Genomic DNA, 18073 nt, shown 5'->3' on the forward strand with positions numbered 1-18073 from the left:
GTTACCATGTCTGGCGCTCGGCATTAAGGGGCTAAAACAAGGACTGGTCGGCTCGGAGTCAGTATACTGTGTCTGAGTGGGGTATTCATGTTAAACTGCGGCATGGTATCTTAGTGTGCTAGCACTATAAATCGGCATCAGTCCGGACTAGTACAAGCAGACACACACACACACACACACACACACACACACACACACACACACACACACACAGAGAGAGAGGTCATATGAGTAAGTGAGTGAGTTTTACGACGCCCAGAAATGGGCTTTACTCATTGTACCCATGTCGGGAATCAAACCCGGATCTTCGGCGTGACGAGCGAACGCTTTTACCACTAGGCTACCCGACCGCCCAAGAGATCATATGAAAAAACTAACTGAAATAAAACAATATCTGGAATAACTTGCTTTGGTGACTGATCAAAAAGGAAAATGATACTACGTTATGTCCATTTTGAATTAATTCAATACATCGGTTCTTATCAATGACGCGTTTCTTCTTTCGTCTTGTCAAAAGTGATAATCTCACCCTATGTCTCAGTCCTACCAGTTCGGATGAAATCAATCCTTTGTGCCTGGTGGATGTGAATGACACATTACATTGTACCTCCTGTTTTTTTCTTCCTCTTTTCTTTACTAATATGTTAGAGATATCACATTCAAGTTGTACCCCACCAACCTTATAAAACATTATTTTGTGTGACATCTTCTCGAATTTGATCTGTATGTACATATCTATGTACATATGTACGTAAATATGTATATGCACCTGTATCTACATATGTATGTGTATTTAAATGTATATATGTGTGTGCATCTGTATATACATTTGTATGTGCATCTGTATATACATTTATATGTGCATCTGCATATACATTTATATGTGCATATGTATGTATGTATATTTGTAAGTATATATGTATGTGCATCTGTATGTACATATGCATGTGTATTTGTATGTATACATGCATGTGCATATGTATATACATTTATATGTGCATCTGTATATACATTTACATGTGCTTCTGTATATACATTTATATGTGCATATGTATGTACATATGTATGTGTATTTGTATGTATATATGTATGTGCATCTGTGTGTACATATGTATTTGTAGGTATATATGTATGTGCTTATGTATGTACACATGTAGGTGTATCTGTGCCTTAATGCTGATCTCACTTATCCATATATAGATTTCTTTGTGAAGCTGAATTTGTGGACAAAACTATAACAGCAGTTGATGGTCAGATCATACTTACGAGACATAATCAAATTCTCGTTAGTTATATGTTTATACGGGGTAATCATTAAATGTTTGGCTTATATACATCATATAAGCGTCAACGAGTCAACACAGTTGGATTTGCATGGGACAACCAAATGACATGAGACTTATCACTCAATCAGTGACATATGTTGTGATATTATACCAAAGCAAGCTACAGTGCATCATCCATATGTATCTTCATCAGTGTATTATATACGTTTCCAACGCCGTGCGCACATTTTGGTTAAACAACAGACATAAATTATATCTTTCTAATTCATTTTAAAACTCAACTTCACGTTTGTTTTATGTCCTGTTTATGCATATAGATTGCACGTGAAGTTGACATTATACTAAATAGTTTGGGTTTATTACCTTCACTGATTATAAAACGACTACACTGAATCTACTATCGTCTGACCTCCTTTAAAAAATTGCACCCACATCAACAAGATTTATTAATCAACAGGAAATGTCTGTGCAGGTCAGAGAGTGTCGTTGTCACCCAAGGCAATTGAAAGTTCTGTGTGACCAGCTTAGGGTATTGGTGCAGCTTGAATGAGTTAAAAGGAACGAAACGGGGATAGTCTGTTTTCATGCCTGGTTGCCTATGGCTACAGTGTGCAGAAATCCTTTAAAGTTATTGCTAACTTTTCATATTTGGGAACAAATTAAATTTAGAAGAATGGGAAAGGATCTTGCAGACGAAGGCGGAAATGCGTTGCTTTGTTTATATCATACTTGCATATCACCATATCTTTAGCATGCGACAATGTTGTTTTTGCTTGATACCTATGTTGGTAGCATGTTATGTTATGTTATGCATCCCAAGTGTGGGATTCACATAAGGGAGGTATATCGGAATAGGACATCTTGAATATTGTAACAACAATGCTCTGAGTTAAGAGATCAAATTGTAATGCAATGATTTATTGAGAACGTATTGCCATCGAGAACTAAAAACAGATTCTCATTGTCGAGTCGTTTTCTGATGATATTGGCATGTCCTTTAGGTTCGACAAATACAACCTTCTTCATCTGAAACGTCGCAAGGTACATGTACAAGAGGGAGGATCAGTCAGTTTACGTGGGGGAGGCGTTATTGACCATCTGGTGGAAGGTCAAGCCTATACCTACTTAGTAGTGCAGGTCAGGGACAAACTCCAGAATGCCCATATCAAGGAAAAATACAAACATGGACTAAAGAAAATATGTGAGTTCAGAGTTGAACGCTCGCAATAAAGTCAAAGCCATAAATACATATGCTGCACTCGTCCTTTCATTTTCTTTTGATGTTGTTGATTGGACGAAACAAGAAATTCAGGGAATTGACACCCTCACATCCTCACACGAAGAATCATGTCAGACAATGGATGCAACCACCCTCGCTCTTCCCTCAATCACTTATATTACCATAGAAATGAGAGGATGTGGTTTGATTAACGTGGTGGCTCGTCATGATAAACTTGCTTTGTTCACTTTTGCACACATTTATATTTCTGATGATCCTCTTGTGAAGCATGTCAAGACCCATGATGAAAACAAGGCATTCGACAGTTTCCTTAAACGAGCCAAGGATGTGGGACATAATCTCAATGTCAATGTTGATTTTTTTTATGGTTCTGTAGTGCTGGACGGCTCTCTGTTTGCTGCTCAGGACCAATTACTTCCCACTCGAAACTCTTAATGTGTGATTTTGCATCAAAATGTAAATATAAAATGTAGAATATGCAGTGAATTTAATGAGACTGTCCCAACACTTCTTCAGTGGATGCCCAGCTTTGGCACAAAAACAGGATCTTAAGCGACATGATGGCATGGCTCGATCATTCTATTACCGTCTTCGCCATGCTTGTGGTTTTGACACAGAGGTCCATCCATGGTACGACCCAGAATATGTAGAGGGTGTCATGGAAAATGATAAATAGAAAATTCTTTGTAATAGGCCCGTATATAGTCTCGGGCCTATCCAGGCCAACAAACCCGATCTTTTCCTTTTTGATAAATCCAATGAAATCATTTATATTTTTATCGAAATGTCACGCTTGCATACCAAGTACCAAGTTGTCCGACTCCCCATTGTTCTCGGTGCATTAAGTTTGGTATATCCCAATCTGTGGACTGACATTTGGAGAGTACCCAGGTTTGCTGCCAGGAATACAGCCCTTCTGACAATATTGGTAATGCAGAAGGCTGCAGTGTTGAGAAGTCTTCACATTCTGCGAAAAGTTCTTGGTGAGTTTGATTAGGCAGAGCTTCCTTGGAGAAGTCCCATTCACTGTCTGGGCTGTGTGTAGAGGGGGCAAGGGCCTTGAGCTGATGATGAGCCTAACCAGCCTGACTGTGCCAGGATCAACCAAACCCTCTTTGCTGCGTTAGTTATTTTAATCTGTAAATAATAATAATAATAATAATAATAATAATAATAATAATATTAATAATAGCTTATTACAGTTCCTTGTGTGTGTGTGAATATATATATATATATATATATATACCCTACCCCCGTCCAACGGAATTTCGCCGGCTGAATTGCTCGAGATCTTCAGTTCTCTTGGTCAGGTCCTGGCGAATACTCAGTATCTCCTGCCGTAGTGGTTCAAAAGTATACTTGACAATGTCATTGATAATTTCATTAGCAACAAGCATGAAGGACTGCTGAAATGTGCCATGAACCTGAGGTAGCATAAGAGCTTAAGTCAACTTAGCGGTTATTACATCCATCGATGCATTGTTGAAAAAGTCAAATCGTGCGGATGGATAAGATTGATCTTTCGTACCTGGTACTGTTGATGTTGTGTCTTCATGACTTGTGTTGGGCGTTCCTCGGGTACGGCGACTCTCGTTCACGTACTATATTTAGTCACTGTGACACCTTTATCACGAATGCCCACATCATCACGCATATGTTCAATACCACATCGTGGTCTAGTGGTAGAGCATACGCCCGGAGTGCGGGAGGTCCGGGGTTGAATCCCCGGCCGCTTCATACCAAAAGACGTCAAAAGATGTTACTTGTTGTTACCCTGTCTTGCGCTCGGCATTAAGTTCGGGTCGGCTTGGAGTCAGTATACTGTGTCTGAGTGGGGTATTCATGTTAAACTGCGGCACGGTATCTCAGTGGACTAGCACTATAAATCGACATCAGTCCGGACTAGTACAAGCAGCCATACACACACACACACACACACACACACACACACACACACACACACACACACACACACACACACACACACACACACACACACACACGCTATATAAATGCAATAATCTTGGACGCGACGTTAAACCCAATGTCACCTCACCACAATACCACATGTCCATCCTTTCAACGAGTGGTCTAACTTTGTGATTAGATGTTCATCTGCCTTACCGATAATATCCGCATTACAGGCTAATACCTCTGATCAAATAACCTCGAAATTCTTAAAATTGAAACCGCGCAATACAGTAATCAACAACTGACTGATCTCTTGATGATACATCTGTGAAGTCATTCAGAACAGCGTTTCTCCCATTGCGAATACCCGAGTCAATCAAAAAGTCTACAAAACGACATCAATATGCATTGCATGTGAAATCCACCTCATTTCTGTCTTGGATATTGTCTATTCCTTCAGTGACATCAGTCTGATTGCCGCATCTACTACTAAAGCCTCCACAAATAGAACGGTTGCCAATTGCTTGGTACTCAAGTATTTGCGATAGTACAAGTATAGTATAAAAAAAGACAGCAACACATATATTTCTAATTGTATGTTCAGGGGGTAAGTAATATGTAATATTTAGTATCAAAATAATGCTTATCGCACAATTGCAGCTGCACAATCCTCTCATCGTTGTTGTCTTTAACAGTTATATTATACATATTATACAAAGACTATTAAATAAGAAATCTAATTCCTCACGATGTGTGCTTCGCACGTTCATGTACGTGTAGAGCAGTACGGTTGTGACCGTACCACACGTAGTTTGTTGTCTGAGCAAGCAATGGCGTATCTGCCACGCCCCCAACGACAAGGTCACTAGATTGTATTGTTTCACTGCGTATTGCATGATTGTCATCGTCACAGTGACAAGACCACCCCGCCACATAACATTTGACCACTTTACACAGCTGTTTACTGAGAACGGCTTCCGAGGTTATCCGCTGCCATATACAAAAACACACACGCACGCATGCACGCACGCACGCACGCACGCACGCACGCACGCACACACGCACGCGCATTATTTATTCTCATATGTACTTCTAATAGCAAGAGCGAGCCATGTTGCATTTCACACATCACTCTCTGTGTGTCTCTGTGTCAATAGTTCTATACACATATCATGTTATTTTGTCTGTTTACGTACTCGGAATTTCAGGTTTATTTTTGATGAGCAAAGATACTAAGCATCTACCGTTCTGATAACTGATCGACAAGTTTGAAGTTGACTTTCTGATTGGTCACTCATTCGTTTGAGTGGCTGTTGGCGATACTCCGTTAGTGTGTACGTAATGAATACAAAAAACTAAATAGCTTTGATGTCAAAATACTCTTCTTTGTATGCGAAGTACTTTTTCTACTTTCAGAGTTCTTCAGCGAATAACTATTACAATGTGACGTCATCATATTAATAGGACGTCATTCAATAATACCAGCTAGTACCAAGTTTTATGATATGTTTTGTGATCTATAGTTGTTGAGCATTTATTCGCTATAGTCACATTTAACGTTTATGACGTTATTTATTTGTATGTGTGTTTATCAATTAGCTGAGTCCTTGAGCTGCTGTAACCTAAATTTCCTTTGGGATCATAAAGTGCTATGTTATCCTATCTTATCTTCGTTTAAGGCGCCGCAATTCGCTGTGCAGAGTTGCGTCCCTTGGGCAAGCCAGAAACTTATGATTGTGGGAGCGAATCCCGGTTGGCCCCGATTATGTTTTTAGGTTTGTCAGCACCATACCCGTAGTGGTAAACGTCTAAACCTGCATCACTTCGGGCTTTCCTTCCACATTAAGCTGACACGCCGTGATATAACTGTAATACTGTTAAAAGCGATGTTTAACCCAACTCTGACACTCACTCATTATCTTATTTTAGTGATTGCAACGTGACGTCATGACCAGGGATGGCGCCTTCTGCAGCAAATTACGCTATGTACATGGGTCAATAATATAATGAGCTCCTATTATAATACATGTACGTTCATTAGATACAGCGCCGTATAATTGTTTTCAAGGGTTTAGTACTTGTTGAAATATGTTTATGAATGGTGTCTCTCTTGGCAAATTGATTTTTCATCTATATTATAGTTTGTAAACTGGAACATCTGAAAGTTTCCATTCCCACAATAAAAAAATGTGTCCATTCACGTTTTCAACAATTCTTGTCTTCAGTGACTTTGTTTTGTGACGGCAATTCAATGGACAACGGACAAAAGCTACATGTATGCTCGTTTCAAAAGACATCGTCAACGTAATTTTAATTTATCAAGCTGCCGATTTAGCTCATAAAAGTACTTGGGATGCAAGCGTGACATTTCGAAAGCGATGTCTGCATGTTTTCCTGAATCTTGTCAATTACATTAGTGTCAAAAGGGACAGAACATTCAATGATATGAATATTTTCATTGGATATATCAGAAAGGACAAGATCAGATTTGTTGACCTGGATAAGTCTGAGGCTGTATAAAGAAGTTTGTATTTATCATTTTCCATGACGCCATCTACATATTCTGGGTCGTACCATGGGTGTACCTCTGTGTCAAAACCACAAGCATGGCGAAGACGGTAATAAAGTGAACGAGCGACTCCATCATGTCGCTTAAGATACTGTGTGTGTTCCAAAGCTGGGCACCCACTGACAATGTGTGTATCCTGCAGAATGGGAATTATCTTAATTGAGTTCACACCCATTGTGAATACAAATAAAGTAGGGGGTAAAATGAGGCGACCAATAGAACAATGATCTCCTTCAGTCGTAATCTGTTTTTACGCCAAAATATATAAATGAACAATGCTTAATGAGAGATGTTATTTTCGATGTATTATTCGTCCATTTAATCTTTTTTCACAACAATTACAGGGAAATTACCGAGAAACATGTTAGGGTCTTGACACTATTAATACAACTGTTAGTGGATAATGCAATAAAAGCTATTTGAATTATTTAAGAGAGACCGAAATATTAACTTGTGCCTTGATTGTATGTCGTCATACCTTGTATGTATGTACATGTAATTTTTGGAAATTTGGGGAGAAGCATCTCTTCTCACCGAAACATATACACTCTACCCTATGAATAAATGAATAAATTAATAAATAATGAATAAATAAATTGACTAGTACAAGGAATCTTTTTCCCAGATTGGTTCTCCAACTCCATATGAACCTTCACCAAGATGATAGGTAGTAATTACCAGTCACTGAACCATGAAGTATGTGTATTGAAACAGTAGTTATAATGGGAAGACACCCTTAACTGATCCCCATACCGTCTGTGTGACAAATGGTTTGTAAAACTAAAAGGAGGGAACCATTGATTGATATGAATTTTAACTTAAAAATCATTGTTTTATATAGTTTAATATAATTTGTTTAGTTTAAACGTTGTATTGAGGCTCGGGTATATTTCCGAACGTTGTATTTAGGCTCGGTTTATTTCCAAACGTTGTATTAAGGCTCGGCTATATTTCCAAACGTTGTATTTAGGCTCGGTTTATTTCCAAACGTTGTATTAAGGCTCGGCTTTATTTCCAAACGTTGTATTTAGGCTCGGCTTTATTTCCAAACGTTGTATTAAGGCTCGGCTATATTTCCAAACGTTGTATTTAGGCTCGGTTTATTTCCAAACGTTGTATTAAGGCTCGGCTTTATTTCCAAACGTTGTATTTAGGCTCGGCTTTATTTCCAAACGTTGTATTAAGGCTCGGCTTTATTTCCAAACGTTGTATTTAGGCTCGGCTTTATTTCTTAACATATAGATATGTTTCTATTTAAATGTGTTAATTGAGATTCTCTGAGTCAATCCTGGCCGATCCATTGTCATGGTTTACTCCTGTCAGTTAGAAGTCCCGTCATTGGGACAATGGAGTAGGGATAATTAATGTCAACATCCATATATAAATGGAATCATCCGAGAAAGATATTTGCTGGGAGTAAAAAATGATATTCATTTTCAACACAATGTTTCAACACAATGTTTACATGGAAGTAAAAAATGATATTCATTTTCAACTCAATGTTTTTCACGAAATACACAAATCCATTGTTCTGTTGACTCCTTACAATAACGCCCCGTTTCAATTATGACTTTGTGTAAGTCGAATCCAATACGAGATAAAGATAAATACATTCTAAGCTTGTTAATTGTCATGCAACTTAAATATAATTCACGTCCAAATAAAAGTTTGAACAGTGAATATGAGCTTTTTTAAGAACTTTCAAATATAAAAAGAACGCCATTCTCGTTAATATTAACAGTAAGCTTTACAGCTTTTAGTACAATGCATTAACTGTTCAAACTGTTGATATAGATGACTGCAGATTAACATTCGTATGGAGAATACACAATACTAAACTGACGTCCAAAAGAAACTTTACCAACTGAAAATATAAATTTCAGACAAAGTATACATTTGTTTTCGATGAAGTCTATCTAAAACACATAACCTAAATACAACAATAGTGTATGCAGAAAATGTTAATCGTCTGTTACATGTTTGCGAGATAACACGCGAAAAAATGAAAAACATGTGCACCACGGACAACTGCAAATGCACGTGCGGGTAAGGGTATAAAACGATTGCAACGGCAAGTCAGACATCAACAGTGATAAAAAAAACACACAAAAGAAATGCCACGACTCACAGTCGAACAACGTGAACGAGCCTTGGGTATGGTACAGATGGGAGCCACCCACGCCCATATTGCACGAATCTTCGGTTGCTCTCGTGTTGCCGTTACCAACTTGATGCAACGTTACAGACAGGCAGGGCGGACCGCTTACAGGCCAAGAACAGGCAGACCCAGGGTGACCACGCCCCATGATGACCGGTACTTGCGTACCTTGCACCTCCGAAATCGCTTCCTGACAGTGACGTCATCGGCGACAAATGCCTTAGGTCACAGGGTTAGTCGACAGACAGTGACCAGGAGACTCAGGGCTAATGGAATCAGGGCTTTTAGACCATACAGAGGACAGCTATTGACAGCGCAACATCGTCGTCTGCGATTGAGATGGGCCCGGGCTGTACGACGTTGGCAACGACGTGACTGGCAGAGGGCTGTCTTCACTGACGAAAGTCGATTCTGTATGTTTAGGGCTGATCGAAGACAACGTGTTTACCGCCGAAGGGGTGAACGAACGGCGGCGTGTTGCGTGCAGGAGGTCGTACCATATGGTGGAGGGAGTGTCATGGTGTGGGGAGGGATCTGTGGGCAGGAGAGGACACCGCTGGTCATCGTTGACGGAAACGTGACAGCTCAGCGTTACATGGATAACATTCTTCGTCCAGTTGTCCTACCATTTCTCCAACAGCAGCCACGTGGTGTCATTTATCAGCATGACAACGCTAGAGCCCATACAGCCAGAATTGTCACTAACTTCCTCGCAGCCAACAACGTCAACGTCCTGCCGTGGCCTGCACGCTCACCCGACATGTCCCCCATAGGACACCTCTGGGACTTGATGGATCGTCGTGTTCGACAACGACCACACTCTCCAGCCAACCGGCAAGAACTGATCTTGGCCCTCCAAAAGAATGGCGTCAAATCCCATGTGACCTCATCAGACGACTGACTTTTTCTGTGCGTCGAAGAGTTTTTGCGTGTATTGAGGCATTTGGTGGCCACACACGCTACTAATGACTTGTTATTGAACGTGATCGATTGTTTATGTACTCTGCCTGCTGTCCATGATTCTGAAAGCTCGAGTTGTTTACCACATCCAACTTTGGGGGGCTCTGACGTCATTCTCGGTCGCGGTATGATTGTCATTTTCAGTGTTGATTATGTTGATATATTGATCTTCTCAATACACTTTACTTCATGCATGTGTTTTGTTGTTTTTGAGCAAGAGTGATTTCAAACTCTGGTAAAGTTTCTTTTGGACGTCAGTTTATAAGCAAACAAAACGCCAATCGTGGAGAAGGTATGTATCCAAAATCAATTCCCGAACTCCGATTTCAAAGGTGTGGAACATGATACAAAAAATTAAAGGTAAAGGTTCAAAATCTGCTGTTCATCATCTTGAAGATGGTGGTCAATTGCTTACTGACAAAACTGACATTGCAAATAAACTGGTCGAAACTTTTGCCAAAAACTCTTCATCATCTAATTATGTACCTAACTTTCAAAAATACAAACAGCAACAAGAGAAGAAAAGTATTAATTTTAGTTCCGGCAATGGTGAAGATTATAACGAAATATTTTCAATTCATGAACTAAATACTGCCCTCGGACAGGCCCATGATACTGCAACGGGTGCTGATAACATCCATTATCAACTTCTGAAACACTTGCCTGAATCATGTTTAGAAGTTCTGCTTTGTATCTTGGCATAATGCCATTGTCATCTCTATACCAAAGCCTGGCCGATATCATTTAGATCCTTCAGATTATCGACCTATATCATTAACTAGCTGTGTCTGTAAAGCCATGGAACGTATGGTACACAATAGATTGGTTTGGTACATGGAAACCAACAATTTAATCACTAACATTCAATGTGGTTTCCGAAAAAACAGAAGTACCATCGATCATTTAGTACGTTTGGATTCGTTTATAAAAAATGCCATTGTGAATAAAAAGCATGCGTTATCAATCTTATTTTACTTGGAAAAGGCATATTATACTACATGGAAACATGATATTTTAAATCAATGCCATGATTTTGGTTCGAGAGGCCGTTTGCCTCAATTTGTATCTCAGTTTTTAACTGACCGGCAGTTTCAAGTCCGCGTGGGCTCTACCCTGTCTGATCATTATAATCAGGATCAGGGTGTCACACAGGCCAGTATATTGTCTGTCACTTTGTTTAGTATTAAGATTAACAGTTTAGCAACTGTATTAAATGACTCAATTGATGGGTCATTATTTGTTGATGATGTTAACATTTCGTGCCGTGGCAAAAATATGCGCACTATTGAAAGACAATTGCAGCTTTGCTTAAAAAATATTCAGAATTGATGTGAAAAAATGGTTTCAAATTTTCAAAATCCCATAAAGATGCTGAATTGTTTCTTGACGGTACTCCCATTAAGGTTGTTGAGGAGACCAAACTTTGGGGACTTGTTTTTGACTATCATTTGACCTATTTGCCGCACATTAAGTATCTGAAGAATAAATGCCTGAAGGCTTTAGATTTATTGAAAGTCGTATCAAATTCTAAGTGGGGAGGGGATCAGACAATCCTCCTCCACTTATACAGATCACTTATTCGCTCAAAATTAGACTATGCCTCAATTGTATATGGTGGAGCCTGTAAGAGTAATCTAGAAAAATTAGATACCGTCCACCATCAAGGCCGGTGACTCTGTCTTGGCGCCTTCAGGACATCTCCTATTAATAGCCATTATGTCGAAATTGTCAAAATGTCTCTTCAGTATATTAGTCAAATATTAGTCTTCAGTCAAATATATCAAATCCTGCTTATGATACAGTTTTTCATCCACAATATGAAGAGCCGTTTTAGAAGAAACCAAAACATATTCCATCTCTTGGGATTCGGATGAAATCCCATATTACCGCTGCCAGGATAGAACTTGATACCGTATCTCCATACAGACGTTTATCAACTCCTCCATGGCAGTTCGTTCGACCGACAGTGGACCTAACCCTTGCTAATAACAAAAAATCAGAAACTAATGAATTACAATATCAACAGGATTACTTACAGTTAAGGAGCAATTATGATTCTCACCGTTCAATTTTCACTGACGGATGTATGTATGTATGTATGTATGTATGTATGTATGTATGTATGTATGTATGTATGTATGTATGTATGTATGTATGTATGTATGTATGTATGTATGTATGTATGTATGTATGTATAGAATACATTCAACAGCAATCCATCCACAAACAATTTATATTTTCTGATTCACTGATTAAAAACATGTCTTCGGGTCATCCATTCATATTGGATATATTGGAAATGTACAATTATCTCACCACTGGCCAATACGTCTTCTGTTGGCTGCTCAGTCATGTCGGCATTGTGGGTAACACAATGGATGCTGCTGCTGCAAATGCAGCACTCAACAAATCTGTGACACCACTTCTTATCCCATACGGGTGATATTGAACCTGTTATTAGATGTTATATCCGAGATCTAATGCAAAGGAAGTGGGACACCCAAGTAGGTGTAAATAAGCTACATGCAATAAAACAAACCATAGGTTACACTTACTTGGGTTGTCAGTCCAGATTTGAAGAGGTCATTATGCGACGATGTCGTATTGGCCATTCTCGTTATGCGCACGAATATGTGTTAAAAGCTGAAGATCCTCCATTTTTGCATCCCTTGTGATGAGAGAATCACAGGCAAGCATGTTTTGTTTGACTGTGTAGATTTTTCTCTCACAATATATATAAATATTATCGTTCATCTTACTTTAAAGGATCTTTTTAATAATGTCAGTACCCCTATAATTCTTGTTTTTTTAAGAGAAGTAGACCCAATAGATAATTTTTTAATAGATGATATGTATTTTAAGTAAGTTACATCAACTGAGATTATTGATAGTGGAGCCACAAGGGAGGTTAAAGTAGCGTAAAAATATTGTCCTCCTGCTAGTGACACGTAAATCCATTCGCGATCAAGGTAAGTAATATTGACTTGTGTTTTGAAACTTAGATTGTATTGTCTTTTTTAGTATTGGCTAGCATACGGTACAGCCACTGGTAGCCAAAGTGATGACATAAATCCTGCTGGGGAGTCATGCAGGAAGCATAGGTACTGTAAGTCCCCATGATCTCCAGTAAGGTGGTCTAACTTTGGTTATTAGTGGTCTATAGCCTTGTTTTAATTGATAGGACTTAATCTATTCTAGCTATATGTTTTTTTTAAAAATGTGATATACCTTACTATTTTACTGTCCTTTGTCGACAGATATTTTAAATCTAATACCTAGTTCCCATCGCTATATGGCTTAACTATTGCCGATTCGATGAAAAATTTAACTCACTCACTCACTCACTCACTCAAACACAGGCAAGTCAATTGTTCACCTGAACAAAACACGGGGAAATAAGGTAATAGTCAAAATAGGGAATTGCATCGGACATACATTTTGTCACTGATGTGAAGGAAGTATAGTACACCCTTTACAGTTTGTATGTATTACATACAACACTTTCCATGCCTACAGTGTGCATTTGAACGATAAACATAACCAGCCAGCATATTTTCGCAGGCATCAAAGTAACTATGTATTCTCTATTGATGAACATGGAGACAATTGGTGTTCAAAAAAGGGGATGATGCTCCTTCTTTTGGCCCTGCTAATAATGGGCAGAAGAGTTAAAGAGGGAAATGTGATTCAAGGTCAGGAAGACATTCAACTGCGACAACGAAGGAAAATGTTGATAAATTATATGACTATGACCACTATATCACCCACGGCCCACCACACGTCACACTGCCATTACAGAAGGCATCTAACGAGAGAGAGAGAGAGAGAGAGAGAGAGAGAGAGAGAGAGAGAGAGAGAGAGAGAGAGAGAGAGAGAGAGAGAGAGAGAGAGAGAGAGAGAGAGAGAGAGACTTAGGAACATCCTGAAGAACGAACAGGGCATGACAATGGTTTCAGCACGCTGGGTTCCAAGGTGTGTGACTCATCATCAGAAACGCTCTAGGGTCATTATTTCTCGTGGGGATTTACGTCGTTTTAATTCACTGATTTACTATGAGCCACAGACTAAACAACAGTGGAGCAGTGGAAATATATCTAACAGCTTCTCCGAAGAAAAGGCAACATCTCTTCCATCAGTTGGCTAGTTGTCGGCACATGTTTTGGGATTCCAAAGGAATGGTATCGGGGGACTACCTCCCGAAAGGTTAGACTGTTAATTGCAAATAGTATGCCAATCTGCAGGGAACCATCGTGAGGATATCAAGGCTAAACGTCATGATAAACCAGGTGCGATGTTCCACCAGGAACATGTATTAGTCTGTTGTCGCCGTGACTGCAATGCATGACTGTGGCTTTGTACATCATACGTATTCACCAGATTTGGCACCGTCAGTTTTAGTCGCCTATAACTAGATATAGAGGCTAAAGCTTATGGGGACTCATTTTAACCCGAAACTCCCACTGTGGTGCCTATTAGAAACGCCTGTGAATTAGTTGTTTCCTTTGTTGCAAAACTGTCGTGGTCTAAGACAAGAGCAGAGAGAGAGCTTCGGCCAAGAGTTTGGGTTTCGGATGGGTTACTAGTTTGTACTACAAAAGAACCGATATTTTGCATTGAATTCACACACAACCAACGTCATTCCTTTATTTATTTCTTGATAGAAATACAGTCTTGCCAGTACACATGATATTTTAGCTATTGTTAAGTTTTAGATAGTTACCATTTTGCAAAGGTGTATGTCCTATGGGTTGAATAACTCATCACTTGTATCATGATAAGCAATCAATTTGAACGTATGTGTCTGTGCATCACATACTAAAATAAGAAAACTTTAAATTTTCTGTATCAAATACCATTTCTTCAAAATTCATTTTTTGTAGACCATGAATATGTACATAATATATAGATAGTTAAATGGAAACGAGACTGAGAGAAATGCTGTATTTCTCTTCTCAGGGTATGGGAAGTAGAACGGCCTCCTTGTTGTCGAATCCCAATTTGCAGCATGCGGAGACTGGATCCACACACACTTGGCGACCATCAGTGCCTGTTGTCAGATCGGTACAAAGCTGAAAAACATGACGTGATTAACTAAATAATTGACGTCCTCAGACAATAAGGTTTAGAAAGCCACTATTTAATTATATATTTCACAAAATATAAGAAGTGTTCATTACAGATGTAAAGTATCATATATATTCAGAAAATTAAGACAAATAACGACACAAGTTTTCCTCCTTTTATATTCATCCATCCATATACATGTACTATTATTATGTAATCTTCAGCATTTAAAGTCAGCATAAAACCTTTTACGAAGTATTCTATAAAATGGTATGTATGTGACAATTTGGAACGGTACTAAATGTAAATATACAAATATTAGCACGTATTGTAACTTTCAATAATGTTTTACCTTTACAGTTGCTCTATATTACATATTAAATAAGTATTTTGCTCAAGAAAATACTGGAAAAAGAGAAAAGGCAGCTCCCTCAAATCAGTAGAATGTATAGTGAAATCCACTTACACCTATTCCACGTCCTGCATAACTTTCAAGGTCATCGAAAGGCAGATTGTGTGAGGCCACGTCAAAGGTAACTTCTCTGTTGGCAGCCAGCGTTACATCAGCAACGACTCCTGGCAGGGTATTTGAGCCGCCAAAAAAGTTGGAAAAAAGACGGAATCTTAGGCAAAAAAAGAAATAAGATTTTATACGGGCAGGATGAGCATGTAATACATATAAATGGTAGATACATAATGTTACACGAGGTTCGAAACAAATTGTCAAACTGACCGTCAAAGTAGCCATATTTGGGGCCATTGTGTTCAAAATGTAATGGAATTTGGTACATATTCAGCAAGAAGTGGGACTCGACACATGCGTTCTATGTTTCACAATTATATTATTCTGTACCTTGATTTGCCTTGCCTTGTCAGTTTGATCATGTTCTTAAAGTCTTTCATTATACATATTTGGCTCTAAAAACTTATCCTCCGAAGCGATTCGCTGTGCAGAGTTGCGTCCCTTGGGCACACTAGAAACCTGTGATTGTGGGTTCGAATCCCGGTTCACCCCGATTATGTTTCTAGGTTTGTCAGCACCATACCTGTGTTCGTGGGTTTCACCGAAGTGGTAAACGTCTGATACCTGCATCACTTCGGGCTTTCCTCCCATTTTTAAGCTGACACGCCATGATATAAATGGAATACTGTTAAAAGCGGCGTTAAACCCAACTCACTCACTATCCTCCGAAGAATTTGCCAGACTGTGGAAGCTGAACTTGTCATGTGTTTCTTCTTCTCATGACATATTTTGTTTGAGTGTCAGATCTTGGTATTCAGTACATACGCAGAAAATGATATCAATCCTGACAGCATTTTTGTTAAGAATCGACCTTTTTGGCATTTGTAACTTTTGTGCGAGTACACTATTTTAAAAGTTAAGAGCTATGTAATGACAGTTCTTTGTTTATGCTTTCTAATAAATGATGTTGAAATGATCTCAAATGATAAGCATACCTTTGAAGCACAGGTCCTAGTCTATCCGATGTACATCCTGCCCCAATACGGGATCTCTCAGTGGCGACAAGTATAACGTTTCCAGAAACCGTTGTTGTTCTGATTACAATGGATCCGCTGAGAGTTACTTGCCTTTGACCCCACTAAAATACAGACACAACCTGTAAACATCTTACACATTCAAAACGTATCTTACACATTAATACACCACGTGGGGTTCCGGTTAGAATTCACCTGTAACGTATGCCGGTCGACGAAATGTATCGGATGGTCAGGCTCAGTGCATTGGTTGAATGTGTGTCATCTTAACCCTATAACACGGGTCGTTGCTCACAATATCAATCGCTGGGTTATTTACAGGCTGTCTTCCTGTAGAATGGAATATTGCTAAGAGAGGCGTAAACAACACACACACACACACACACACACACACACACACACACACACACACACACACATCCAATGCGTCACGAATAATATGCTGACTACAACGAGTATCAGGTTGTTACAATGTCTACCTATAGCCGTTTGATATAGCAAGAATATTGCTGCCAGCGGTGCGTTAACGCCATTTACTTACTAACTAACATCGCATTACCTTCTTGAAGAATAAACTGTTTGCTACTGAGCAATGTTTTGGATTTGAATTCACTCGCCAACGGTACAAATGATGATTGTGATCTCATCAGGGTAACAGTTCCGCTGAATCCAGGGGCAGTGCGAGCACAGGTGATTGTAGTGTCTGTAAGATATTGCTCATTAACGATTCTCTTATATTCGCTTATTAATTCCTGATGCATCAACTATCTAAAATCTGGTTAATGTTGGTGGGTTGGGTGTATACATGTGTATAATTAGGACATATGACAAGGCAATTCTCTGCTTAAACAGTTACATTTGGTACTTGCGGATTCTTAATGACGGGTACAACAGAAAATCATCGCCCACTAAAACCGGTCCTTAATTGTATTCATTAATAATCATGCTATGAGTGAGTGAGTGAGTATGGTTTTACGCCGCTTTTAGCAATATTCCAGCAATATCACGGCGGGGGACACCAGAAATGGGCTTCACACATTGTACCCATGTAGGGAATCGAGCCCGGGTCTTCAGCGTTAATCATGCTATGACATTAGTGGAACACCAAAAGAAAATACTTACTGAAGAAAGGGTTGATTTGATTGAGACCAATAACAGATGTTCCCAGACCAAAGGCAGCACCTCCTCCGAATCCAGGCCTAAAAAACCCTATTCCTGGCCCAACACCAAATCGTCCGGATGGTATCAAATTTATCCAATTTTGTCCCATAGTTAGGGGAGCCAGGAGACTGGATGCTTGAAAAGTCTGCTTGCGGGGGCAAATGAGCTTACTTCATGGAATAATATTAAAAGGAGGAAGATACTGAATCCCACTGTTATAGTGCTGT

General features: G+C 39.2%; 1 long non-coding RNA gene across 1 annotated transcript; it reads right to left on the reverse strand.

Annotated features, from left to right (window-relative positions):
* Positions 1 to 14758: 14758 nt before the first annotated feature.
* Positions 14759 to 18073, reverse strand: LOC124138878. Its single transcript, XR_006861697.1, has 4 exons — positions 17808 to 18073; positions 16647 to 16789; positions 15655 to 15811; positions 14759 to 15193 (listed from the first exon to the last, which is right to left on the reverse strand). It is a non-coding gene; the product is annotated as an uncharacterized LOC124138878 (long non-coding RNA).

The sequence above is a fragment of the Haliotis rufescens genome, unplaced genomic scaffold (assembly GCF_023055435.1).
Source record: "Haliotis rufescens isolate VD_foot unplaced genomic scaffold, xgHalRufe1.0.p SCAF_2, whole genome shotgun sequence".
Lineage (NCBI taxonomy): Eukaryota > Metazoa > Mollusca > Gastropoda > Lepetellida > Haliotidae > Haliotis > Haliotis rufescens.